Source organism: Anneissia japonica, unplaced genomic scaffold (assembly GCF_011630105.1).
Source record: "Anneissia japonica isolate Jap-2015-1 unplaced genomic scaffold, ASM1163010v1 scaffold2617_len527014_cov191, whole genome shotgun sequence".
Lineage (NCBI taxonomy): Eukaryota > Metazoa > Echinodermata > Crinoidea > Comatulida > Comatulidae > Anneissia > Anneissia japonica.
The window spans coordinates 513,378-527,241 of record NW_022714155.1 but is presented as its reverse complement, the minus strand read 5'-3'; the positions used below and the strand labels follow the sequence as shown (position 1 = coordinate 527,241).

Sequence of the window (13,864 nt, the reverse complement as noted above, 5' to 3'; positions counted from 1 at the left end):
CTAGAAAAAGCCTAAAAAAATACACCAATATTGTTGCATTATTTCAAATTAGGCCTATAGAGGCCTACATTACCAACATTGTGTTTATGTGGAAGTGGTTGAACCTCCCTCTTGAGCCTAGACCATGGGACCTTAATTAATTATATATACCAACTTTTCCTCGGCTTAAATAGTTGAGAATAAACCATGTTCAAGGAGGTGTTATATACCTCCTTACCCTGTTACAGGTTATTTTTTTTTAACTGTTAGCACATACCCATACAATGCTCGATCTGCATAGAGTAGTGTAGAATTGCCCCAGAGCTTTCACCTCCCCAGCTGCCTTTGTATCAGCCAACTTTGTAGAAAGATCTGGGTCTGATAATATTTCCATAAAAAGAAACATAAATAAGAATACTGTAATAGATAAATTTCAACACAGACAAGTCATAAGACACAGTACAAAGAATTACTATAGTACTTTATTATAGATTTTGAATTTTGATAGCTAAGAATTTAAAATATTTAAAATTATAGTGCCTAAATTGTTATATATTTAAAAGCATATTATTTACAGTACAATAATAGAACACAGCTTTTATTTGTTTGCCAGCAGCACACTATTTATGACATACCAAGAAAACAAAAACTAGGTCTAGTATTGCCAACCCTTTAACATACAACATAATGATACATAGTTCATTCCACTATACATTATTATTTCCTGAAACTTTCTGAAGCATTTTACTTAAAATTTACATGAGGAAAGACAAAATATAGAGGATAATTATTGATTCCCAAGTCATAGGCCTCATTCCCAAATGCAAAAAGCAATAAAGTATTGTTATTTAAGGGGATAATAAAACCAAATCTCACAATTTAAACTCAAAAATAAAAATAAACTAGTGAGGGAGCTTTGTAAAAAAATTAACTCTGGTTACATGACAATTACTTGTATGGATGTAAAAGTTAAGCTGCTGGGGGAGCAAGCTTTCAATATGTTCACCCACACACCCTCCAATTTTTTTGCCATTGAATAATGAGGCTTACCTTTCAGTGCATGTTTGTGACCAGAAGAGGAATGTACCTGGATGAATTTGTGTCTGTTTTCCAAAAGTACTTTTAATTCAAGCTTCACAGCTTGTTGGAATAGATATTCACAGAACTGATCCTGAAATTAAAATGGAAAAGTTACATGTATTAATTTTATTTTTGATGATGATAATGACAATGACACTGAAGACAATCATGATGATGAAGATGATGATGATAACAATGATGATAATACTGAAGATACAAGTAATGGTGACAGTGAAGATATTGCAGATAATGATGATGATGTTAATACTGAAGATGGTGATGATGAATGATTAACACGATAATATGATTATTATAATAATGATGATTAAGAAGATTAAGATGATTATTAAGATAATAATGATTCCAATTTACTCTTCAATTCGAGACCCCTCTATTTATCGAGACCACTTTTTCTAAATACCAACAACAATCTTCAATCTTTAGTATAAAGTTAACCCTCTAATTGGAAATCGAGTCCTGAGACAAACCCAAATTTTTATGTCTCAGGTGTCTTGAATTGGAGGGTGAACTGTATGATTTTGATTGATTATTATCATTAAGAGATAAGTTGAATCATGTTACAAGTAGTCTCAAATTGACCGGAAATGTTTAACAAGTCTCTGCCCATCACTATAGACTATTCATACATGAATGGTAATTTTTTTTTTAGTAAAGCTAGATAGGTGACCATTATTCAACTGATAATCATGGGACTGAGCTTTGATGTTATTCAACTGATAATAATCAGATTGAGTTTTGACTCAAAAAAGATAAGTTTCATAAACTTAGTTGTGTCAAGATAAGAACAAGGAAATATGTACAAAAAACACAGAAACCAAAATAAAAACTACTTTTAGTTATCAATTTCTATTTACTTAATAACCAAACTCTTCCTGGTTAAAATGTCAATTGCTATTTACATAGAAAAGAAAATACTGTACAAGGAAACAACTTGAATAATGCAGGTTCTCAATTAGTGTTTTGATATACTGTATATTAGAACTTTACCTTCACGAAACCAGGGCTTGCTACAATCACACATTTCCCCATTTTCAATGTTAAAACAATTATTAACGATTTGGTGATGGTTTCTGCCTGAGACATGCCCAAAATAATAAATTTTGAAGGCTGATTTCTCAAATATTGTTCTTTAAACAGCTGTATATGCTTAAAGGCTTGTAATTTCTTAAGGAAATGTTGGATTTAAATGATTCTTTACCATCTTATAATTCACATTTAACACTGTATCACTAAAAATCAATTTTTGCGACGAGTGACTGGTTTAGCTTGTCTTTGCCACATATGGTTAAAATCATTTTGTTGCATAAAATATTTCAGAAAATAAACACTATTTGGCCATTGCAAAGTCTGTGTGCTTACATTTAGTTTAATACAGTTTCAAATTTAAAATTCATGTAATTATGTGGAAATGACTGGGTGAGTGGTTTTGTGATTCAGCCTTGAGGTCAGAGATTTAAAACATTGCTGTGTCCTTGGGCAGAGGGCACTTTGCAAACAGTTGTCTTCTTTCCTATATGGTGTAGTGTATTAATATTATAAAGTAAAATTTTAGACTGAGGTCAATTAAAATACAGTACATGAAATCTAAAAATCACCATGGCAGGGTAACACATGATCTACATACATTTTAAATGCTATTTTTCATACATACATTATGTTACTTTACACCTTGTCTTGGCCTATATTTGTAATAAAGCATATACAGTAACCTAAGATTTTGGAAGCATCCTCATATTATTATTACCATGACATTGTGCATTCTATTTCTTTCAACTATATTCAGATATGGTACAGGTACATAAAATTGTGTAAATATACCCTTAATAATTCCTACAAATTGAAGCAAAGTCAATCCTCCTATTTACCTACAACAACCACAACTCCTACTACAACATGTGACAAAGTATTGATTGTAATTGTCTGTAAAATTAGAATTAGTCAACTGAGGTTTTTGTTATGACAAGCTGGGATGTGTTAGATACTTAAAATATCAGAATGTAATTTAATGGAATTATTACGTGGTCAATAATTGTATTGATTTGTATCCACAAATAAATTAGACAATGCTTGGTTTCTAACCAAAGATGTGCCATGTTATTTTAGGCCTACACATTCAATTCTTGCAAAATAAAAATATATTTATACAAGAACAAACTCTAGCTACAAGTAGAGTATGACATAATAGAGTCATTAATATGGTTTGATTGTATTGTAAAATTCTTTGTTGAAAACTGGTCAACACCATGTCATGTATTACTAAGTATGAGAACAGCTGCGGTTGCATTGCGTGCATGGTTACTTTTGCAATGATCCGGGAAATAATCTGAAGTGCTTTGAAACATTCTTTAGAAATTGCTATAAATAAAAATGCCAAACAATTATCTTGATATTTGTAATATTATTCCCCATATTGTTATTATTAGTTCTATTCTTTTATTTCGTTGTTACAGTACAGTACTAAGGTTTGATTGTATTTTAAATTACTAGTTTTGATTTTATTGGAATTGTTGTTCTTTGTTTATATTAATATTGATATTATATATTTGCAGTTTTTATTAGGATTTTTCTTTAAAGCATTGTTTTTATTGCCTGCATTGCATTTTTTTCTTATTAGTCCTACTGTATTATGGTAGTAATATTTATGGACATTGATACTTAATGTTATAATAAGTACAGTATTTACTAGTATTGTTACTACTGGTATTTAGTTTTAAGATCTCAATAAAAAAAAAAACTACTCTCAAGAATTTTGTCTTGAACAGAATAAGGGAAAAACAGTGTTTTTTCTTAAGACCTCAGGCAAAATTTTCAGTCGGAACTGCATTTGAAAAATTAGGGTGGCGCAAACTCAGTGATAAATGGGACGAACAATTGCTCATAATGATTTTCAAATGTTTAAATGATCATGCTCCATCATATTTAACGAAAAATTTTGTTTTTAATTATGATTTGTATACGCATTTTACTCGCAGTCAAAGTAAAAATTCACTAATTGAATACACCTGGAATAACATGCAAGGTAAAAGAACTTTTGCATACCGATCTACTAACTTATGGAATAAACTCCCGGATCATACTAAAACCAACTTTAAATCTATGACACTTTCAAATTTTAAGCATTCTATTTCTAATCCTCAATAATAACATCTTAATTTAACCTTACCTTGCATATCCATATTTATTATTTAAATTTTTTATTTTTCTTAAGTTTCTTTCAATGTTCCTTTTAAATCTATTTTAATTTGTAGTTAAGTGATCCATCTTTTTTGGTTACCATATGTATATATCTGCTTTTAAAATTTTGTAGTTAAGAACTGAACCACTTTGGAAACAAGTACTATATATTGAAAGTGTATATTCAGTATAAAGAAAGATTAAATAAATAATATACATATATTAGCAACATAATGCATTTAGGGGCAGTTATTTAATACAATCTATTATGTGTACGCAAATTGTAAAAGTATGCTTCGGGCAACAGCAGCCTTAAGCTGGTCTGGGGTCTGGATATATTATTCTAGTTTTCTTATCAACTGCATGGTTTGTACTCCTGAATAAACAAAAAATAAAATGGAATTGAATATTACTATATTGATATTCTGTAAAACTGTATTCTGGTAGATAAGACATTTTACAAAATTTACAAAGAAAAACTACCACTTGTTTTTGTTTCAAAATTTACTAACCAATTCTTTCTAGTGCTATGATATCCCAGCATACTTTAGCTAGTGTGAACTTCCTGTTGAGCTCCAAGTCCAGCGTATGGTATGCTCCCATCTGCAATTCAAAATAAGTTTCTCATTCAAAAACAAAACTATAATGGTAGGTTTTGATCTTGTTAAAAAGGAACAACATTTGTGTACATGATATATACTGATTGCTAAGAAAAATAATTAATGCATTTTTATTTGTTTATGTTTCTTTGGAACTTCAAATGTCAGGCTCCGGAGGAAAAAAAATGTTTGATATGTTGTAGAACTGATTTTTCTAAGACAGAAAAAAGTTGTTTGACGAAAAACTGAGCAACGGTGAATGAGATACAGATTTTTGAATATTTAAAAACTGGGGGAAAAAGGTGTAAAAATGGATGGTTACGCCCCTTTTAACATACCAAAAATTTTTTTTCCTCCGGAGTCTGACTTTAACATACACCCCTGTGTGTCAAAGTCTATATCCTCAATTGAGATGGTCAGTGTGGTGCGTACACGGCTACTGCTACTACTCCCGGTTGATGATTCTGTTGTGACCTTTCGCACCATTGTTGACCTAAGGCTGTCACCAACGCTGTTTAGATTATATGCATGCCACATGTCCTCTGCTTCAACTGGTATTAAGGTAACTTAACTGAAAATACAAAAATAGTGTTTTTTTAAATACTGTAGTGTGCCCTAATATGTAACTGAGCAGCATAGAAACAGAAAGAATAGTTTTACATGAAATACAGGTTGCAGTCTAACCTTCAAAGTCACAGTGTAGCTATACATTGCATGTTGTAGGACAAATGTTTTCTATCTTCATTTATTTACCAGATATCGTCTAGCCTAGCATTAATCTATTTGTGGATGATAAAAATGATGTTGAAAAACCTCATTTATTTCTGAATAGGGATATACAGTAGACCGTTTAATTTTGGTCCTACCGTATGTTTGGCAGTTTCCTTTTCATAAGTAATAAAATGCAAATTTTATATTGTAATATGGTTGTGAATAATTTTTGTTAAAAATGATAATTTGTTAGTAGGAGTCAGGTGGTTCTTCCTACTTACCAGTATGTTTAATTTGCTGTCACCAATAATGATAGGCCTATATATGGTAAGATAGTACTCCAAGTATCGAAATGCACGCCATCGTGTCGGGATTCAATATTCAACATTAATTATGTCATCATTGCCACTCTCTATCAAACTGTCCCCCTATATTGATGTATTTAAGTTAAACTGAAATCCCATCTGTTTAACTCTTTTTAGACCATCCCCACTTCGCATTTTCAATTTTTAAATCTTTCTCTATTTGTACTCTCTGCGCTTTTGATCATTTATTTGAAATCAGCGCATTATAAATATTTTATTATTATTATTATTATCATCATCAGGATTCCTGATGATGACATAATTAATGTTGAAATATTGAATCCCGACACGATGGTGTGCATTTCGATACTTGGAGTATGTATTTATACTATCTTATCTGAGATATATGGTAAGGATGAAGCTAAGCTAGGCTTATGTTTTATAAGACTATCGTGTACAACCAGCTTTACACTTAAATACTTTAATATTACGGTGTAGATAAACTAAGGATGAAAAAAGAAAGGGTAAATAAGGAAACATGACAAAAGAAAAGGAAAGATAGACATGGAAACATTAGAAAGGAAAAGAAAAGAAATGATAAGAAATATGAAAGACAGATACGAATTATAAGAAAGAAAATGAAAGGAAAGATAAGGCATCTAAGAAAGGAATGTGAAGATAAGATAAGGAAACGGAAACATAAGAAAGGACAAGAAAAGTAAAGATCAGGAACATTTGAAGGAGAGAGGAAGAAAGTCAAGAAGCAAAAGGGAAAGAAAAATGAAAGGCTTTGGGATGAATAGGAAAGTAACAGGCTTGAAATGATTACAATTAGCATTGCCAAAGCACTGTAATAATAACATTTATTGATAATCATCAAACCATCACTAGAACTTAATTAAACTAAACTAAAACCAAATATTTGATAATTTTTTGGTGCATTTGTTTTGGTTTTTCTTCTCTGTTGTTGTTAAGCGCCTCAAGGTTGTGTCAACGTGAGGCATTATATAAATCCAGAATTATTATTATTATTACAATACTGCCTGTAAATGTGATTGTGATCTACTCGAGAAAGTACTAACAGCGAACAACTCAGTTCGTTCTTCGTTAAATTATAGACCCTCTCCCAAAAAATGTTGTCCCACACGTGTCACTCACCTTCCCTACTGGAAATTTAGCCAAACATCTATGATAAATTAGTTAAAATCATTTCATTACCACCTGATTTTGCAAGCTACTGCCCTCCCACTTCACCTTTCCCTCCACCCACACATTTCAAGTCAATATCCCTAGATACATGTACGTCACTGCTTGGTTAAATAGTATTAAAAGCCGCATATTAAGAATTGCTGAGATTACTTAGATTATTCTACAGAACATAAAACATAAAAGAGCAATAGTAAAACTCGATCGTCAGGACATTGCGAAGTGTCGCTCTTGTTCCTCGTATCGTACTCACTCGAGTCAATCTGAGATGGCCCGAGTGAAGTTTCCTGCAAATGTTTCGTACGGAAAAAAAACTCGCCTCCGGCCGTCTCGCATATCGCTCCGTAGACTTGCCACAAGTCTCTTATTTTTTATTGTTTTTCTCATTCTGGACAGCGCCACCAACGAGAAAGTTAATTTAGAGACGAAAAAAAAATCGAGTATGGGACGCCAATTAAATTAGGTATGGCGCGCACTAAGTGCAATAAAGAGTGAGTAACCTAAAATCGCTCCGGTATGAAAGCTGTCTCTCAGAATGATGTAACTACCGCACCGAGTCATTCCTGTCCCAAATACTTACATCCTGTTGTTTTGACACTGCGCCTTGAGCACCAATTTTTGGTGGTGATGTTTGCACTTTAAAAATCGTTATTATTATTATTATCCCGGTGAAGCAACTGAATCATTTATTTACTACAGTACTGTACTGAGTTCAACATCAGTGGCGTATCTGGAAGCCTGATTTACATAAATCTGCATACATTCTTCTGTTGACATTCCGATTATTTTCAGTGCACTGTGTCATTAACGCCAGAGTTGGCCCGGAGACTGGCCTATTGTATTATTCTACATCTGGTCTTTTTTATGTTTATGTAACGTAGCTTTGCTTCCCTGCTATACTCTACTTTAATAAATGACTATGGTCTAGCACATTATTATTTGCTTTGTATTTTTGATGTTTACGTAATTAATGCTTTGCCTTCCTGTTATACTCTACTTTAATAAATGACTATGGTCTAGCACATTACCATTTCCTTGGTATTTTGTGCTGTTGAGATTTATAATTTATACTTTCACTAAATATTTTTTCCATAAGTTACAGTTTTTATATATTTATTTTATATATTTATTTTACTATTATTTTTTGTTAATGGCCTATTACTTATTTTACATATGCATGCTTGTATTATATATATATATATATATATATATATATATATATACATAAATAATTGTACTGTTGTGATATATAAATTTAGTTTCAACAACCACTATATATCAACTGTATTTTTATAAATAAGTCTTTATATAATTCATTATTCTATTATATTAGTGTTACTGTTATTATTGCTTATTATTATTATTATTATTATTATTAGTATTATTATTATTATTATTATTGTTCTTATCGTAGTAATATTCATATATTTGGGGAGTGGTGTATCGGGAGTGGTTAATTTGATAATTTAGTAGTTAGTGATTTTACTGTTCCCTGGTATGTATATACATATTCTATGTTTCCTTAAAACTTTAAACGCTTCTTATTCCAAATTTTGTATCTCCAACACAGGAATTGGTAGTATTGACTAAACACCTATTACCTGATTTGCAACTTTTTACTTTTTAACATACCGTACTTTAACCCTAAATTCAATTTTCTCATATTTTTTTTATCTCATACTGGTCTGTTTGTTTTCTGTTATGTGCGCATGTACGGGGACGTCACATTTACACACTACAAAAAGCTTTGATCGATTATCTGATATTTTATTTAATCCTTACTCCACATCTAATAAACACTTGAATGATATTGATCCAGATTTATTTTTTTTAATAACATGAGTTTGTCAAACCATTATTTACCGTACCTTACGAATTTTCTCAAAAATACAGCTCTGATTATTGGAGAAAATTTTCCTGTACTCATTTCAACGCCAGAAAAAAAATCGATTCACTTTGTCTTGAATCAAAAAATTTTATTTTTTATGTTATTTCCGTGTCTGAATCTTGATGAAATCTGAAAATCCACTTATTAATATTCCTAACTATTCTATTACTTTTAAACCCCGTTCGTACAAATGTGGTGGTGTTCTTATGTACGTCAAAGATGGTCTTTCTTTCAAAACAAGAACAGACTTGTCAGCTAGACTACATTTTTGCGAATCTCACTTCATCGAAATTCAAACCGACGGTAAATTGTTGGAACTATTTATCGACCACATATAAGACCACATATAATTAACATATCTTATTTTACAGAGCATTTGACTTATTACTTAAAACGGATTTCCAAAGAAAACAAACGAATTTACATTTTAGGTGACTTGACCTCCTCAGATTTGTGTTTGATAATAATAGTAAAGATTTTATCAACTGTCTCTTTAATAATTCTTTTTTTACTCTTATCCACAGACCGACACGAACCACTCATGATAGCGCTACTCTTCTAGACAATAATATCACAAATGATAATGCATCCTCATTTAACAGTGGAACTATCATTAGTGTCTTTACTGATCAGCTTCCTGTAATAGTGATAATAATGAAAATAATACTAACAACAAACGCACTTTTAGACAAATTAATGACAATAACATTAATAAATTCCGCATTGACCTTCTTAATTGCACATGGGATTATGTTGACATATATTATACAATGGCCGTGGTTTTGATAGGCATAGGCTATACTTCAAACACGAAAGTATAAAGTAAAAAACAGCAGCACTTTTGAGACTAACAATGTATAATTTATTCTCTAGCTTTCGTCCACACAATGGACTTCATCAGGAGACTGAGACTGAGACTCAAGCACGAATTAAGTGGCGACCACTTCTGCGTATTCGACGCATGCACTTGTGTTTATCACGCGAAAATTTATTTTACTTTCCTTGTTTCTCTCGAATGTTGAGTGGTCAATCTCAAGGTATGTTAAATTTTCGGCGTTTAATTTCTTTTTTTCGGATTGATGTCGCTTACTATCTTTTAGAGTGGTGTCTACACGTGTATCTCTTTTATTTGGAGTAGATTCTGTTTTTAAGCATTCATCTTTAAGATCTTGTTTTTCTGAGTACTTGACTACAGGATTCTGAGGAAATGAGATATTTTTCATGAAATCGGAACTTTTGCCATGGAAGCCTTCAGCTGTTTTCCCCCGATTCACCTCCTGTGAAGACGTTTGTTTTTCGAGATTCGTAACGTCTGTTGTTGGCGAATATGTTGTTGATAAACCACAGCTAAATTCATCTTCAATATCAAGACGGACGCTGTGTCGACGGGTATTACGTCGTTTATTAATTCGTAGTGCTCCAATGCAGACCATTATCGACATAGAAACAATACCCACAAAAAACAACGCTATCATCAACGGTGATATAGGTGTATGTTTTAAACTTAAATCTTGGTGTTTTGTTGTAGGAACAATAATGGTCGAAGTCTCTAAATCTATTTGATTTTCATCATTCCATATCAATGTGAAAGACTGTTTATCATTACCCATATGATTTACAGCCTCTATATATATACATGTACCATTTGCTATGTTATCAATGACAAATACGTATAACTCAGACAAACAGTCTTCCGTACAGCCACCAGATGTGATGGAACTGTTCTGATTGTCCGCAAACGTTGTCCAAGTCACAGTCGCCACGGGATTCGATGTAACATTTACAAATATCGACACGTTACGCACGTTACCAATTAAGTCAGTAAGTGAATATTGTGTGTACATTTTTGGCGAGTAGCTGACATTAAGTACCCCACTGGTACAATTTAACGACATCTCTGGAAATGTGAAGGTAGCTTCACAGTATAATGTCGCCTTATTTAAATCGTAAGAGACATTAAGAGTGATCGCTTTGAAGTTGTCGCTCAGTGTGTTTGGAGGCAGTTTGCGTCGTTGATTATCGAGGTAAAGAACCCATACTTCTAATGAAAGTCTAGACTTACTTTTTTCATGGCAGCATTCAAATGTTAATACTTCAGCTTCATGAACATCGTATCCTTTATTCGTGCAAGTGGGACGTATTGGATTTGAAAAAACGGAAATATTGGCGTCATTGCTCACGTTACAATTCATTTTGGCAGAGTCAAAACATACTTCACATTTGTACATGCCATTGTGGAGTGCCATGACATTTTTCAGTATTAGTTTGTGAGTATTACTGCTAAGGTTAAGCTCAACGGAAAAAAATTCGGGATAATTTACGAGATTTTCATTTTCACTTAATTTTTCCTTGTTTCTGTACCACAAAATATTGTATAAATCTATTTCGCTACTTATTTTCAATTCACATGTCAATGTTGCATTTTCTTCCTCGACAATGTTCATGTTTGTAGGCTCCAACGTTATGTTTACTTCAACTTCACACCACACTGCCCATGACTGAGATAAAAGCAAGACGAACAAACGAATCTCGAACCCCTTAAACATGTTGATTCAGAGTGTATTGATGTGTTTCGGTCAACCTATTTATAGGCCTGAATGTATAACCTTTTACTTTCGAAATCCAAGATACTACTAAATTAAATTTTACAGAGTTTCTTTCACAATCACAATGACCCAAAAGGATATGTCTACATAGGCCTACCAGTTTTCGGGTTGTTCCTTCGATTTTAAAATCATTTTCTAAATAATTATTATCATTGACTTGATACTCATATTCCACCAAATATATCTCCAACTACATTAAACAACATTCTTCGAGGCCTGCAGTCTTCGTTTATTAGTATCTTCCTCGATAATGGGCCTAGGGGCCTGTACTGTCCTATCCCAGTGTAAGTAGGTAATTATGCGTTGTTTATAAAATTCTAGGTGTCTCTATCGCAGTTAGAGGACACCTTCTGTCAGGCTTCAAGTCATTTCGGCTCTTCACTAACTCAGTGCATACCCACTCGGGGGCGTCTATAAAACGAAGACCGAAGACCCAAAAACGAAGATCCCTAATTTTTCTCTTTCATTTTGATGATAACACGCCAGGCTCTCACAAAATCAAAACTACGAAATTTTTTGGGCGTCTGTTTGTGAAATTTTCAAGGGTCTTCGTTTTAAAACACCCTATATGGGTGTCTATAAAGCGAAGACCGAAGACCATAAAAACGAAGACCCCCATTTTTTCTTTCAATCGACGTGATGAAAATAATGTTTTAAATTACTTCATATTATGTATATAGTACTCGTCTTTTCAGCACATTATTGCCTGTCAAAAGAGTCAATGATTTACTCTTTATTCCAGTTCCAAAGCGGCAACCAATGTTGTACGTCCACACGTACGTCTGATGGCAAAGCGCGTCTTGGCGCTGCTACCCTCTAAACGATTACTTTGGCCTAACTAGCGGTACGCGTATTTTTTGGGGGCCTACAAAAACCTTGAATATTTAATTCATAAACTTGTTCCATGTTAAAATAAACAGTAGGAATGCTGTATAGTGACGCATATGTGCAGCATCGGTCATTTGGTAGTGACATCAACATAGGATGGATGAGATAATTAAGGGTCTTCGTTTTATAGACACCCTATGGGTGTCTTGTCTACAAAACGAAGACCGAAGACCCGGAAAACGAAGACCCACATTTTTTTTCTCCCAATCGTGATAAAATAATGAAATACTTAGCAACTGATTTATGATGATTTTGAAATACGTTCAATAAGATAATTGAGAAATAATTTGAGATCTTCGTTTTTCGGTCTTTGTTTTATCGTGGAGGTACAGCCTGGTTCTCACGAGAGCCCTATCCGGATCGGGAGCTAACCGTTAGCGCTAACGGTTAGCACCTGCGTGAGAACGCCCGATCGGTTAGCGCTAACCGACTGAGCGGTGGTATCCGGATACGCTAACGGTTAGCAAGCGCTATCAGTTACCAAGTTGAGGGCGTTTCTATCATCAACCAATCACACGTTCGCGTTTACAATTTCCAGTTTCTTATTGGCCAGTGATTCGATCATCATATTGTTGGTATCCGGAACGGGATTTTCTCGCGCATGGACGCACGGCAGCTAACGGTTAGCAGGATCCGGATCGGATCCTGCTAACCGTTAGCTGCCGTGTGAGATGTGTTCCCCGCCATCATCTTTTCAGCAGGCATAGTTTACCAAAAAATTGAACATGGCGAAATGGAGAGCACCTTCTTTTCTCGATGCACACTACATACAGTCAATCACTATGGCTGCGCAATCATTTCCATTTTGAAACTGATATACATTTATCTCTCATAAAATATCAAACATATTAATATTTTCCACCAAAAAAAGTTTCGAATTTAATGGAACATTTACATGACCTTTAAAAGTATAGTATATTTCAACTTCAATTTTCATAAATTAGACAAAATTCGCTAATTCTAATTTTAACAGATATTAATTAATAAATGATAGAGGATTATAATAAACTAAGTCATTTTAGGGTTAACGAGGGTTAACTATTCGAAAATTCAATCCAAAATTAGAATAATTTTCAGTTTTACGCTGCCTTAGCTTTATAGTCAAACAAATCGATCTTTAGACAAAATTATAATGAACATAGAAGTAATTTTAACAGAAATATTTTACGGAAACTGATCCTGAAATATACAAATAATAACATACTAAAAGTCCGAAAAAATCCAATCAGGGGACCATTGTTCATTATAAAGATATTTAATAGATTAAAATCAAACGCTTTATTGCACAACTGCTCTGCTGAAGCATATAAACGCATGTCGTTGTCTATTTGTTGCTAACGAAAAAATGCGAATTATTGGGTAATACCAAGGTAATTTAACAAAAGGACGCACATCTCCGCTCTCGAA

General features: G+C 33.0%; 1 long non-coding RNA gene across 1 annotated transcript; it reads right to left on the bottom strand.

Moving 5' to 3' along the window:
* Nucleotides 1–220: 220 nt before the first annotated feature.
* LOC117108881 lies at nt 221–4,850 on the bottom strand. Its single transcript, XR_004445430.1, has 3 exons — nt 4,767–4,850; nt 1,030–1,150; nt 221–357 (listed from the first exon to the last, which is right to left on the bottom strand). It is a non-coding gene; the product is annotated as an uncharacterized LOC117108881 (long non-coding RNA).
* Nucleotides 4,851–13,864: the final 9,014 nt, after the last annotated feature.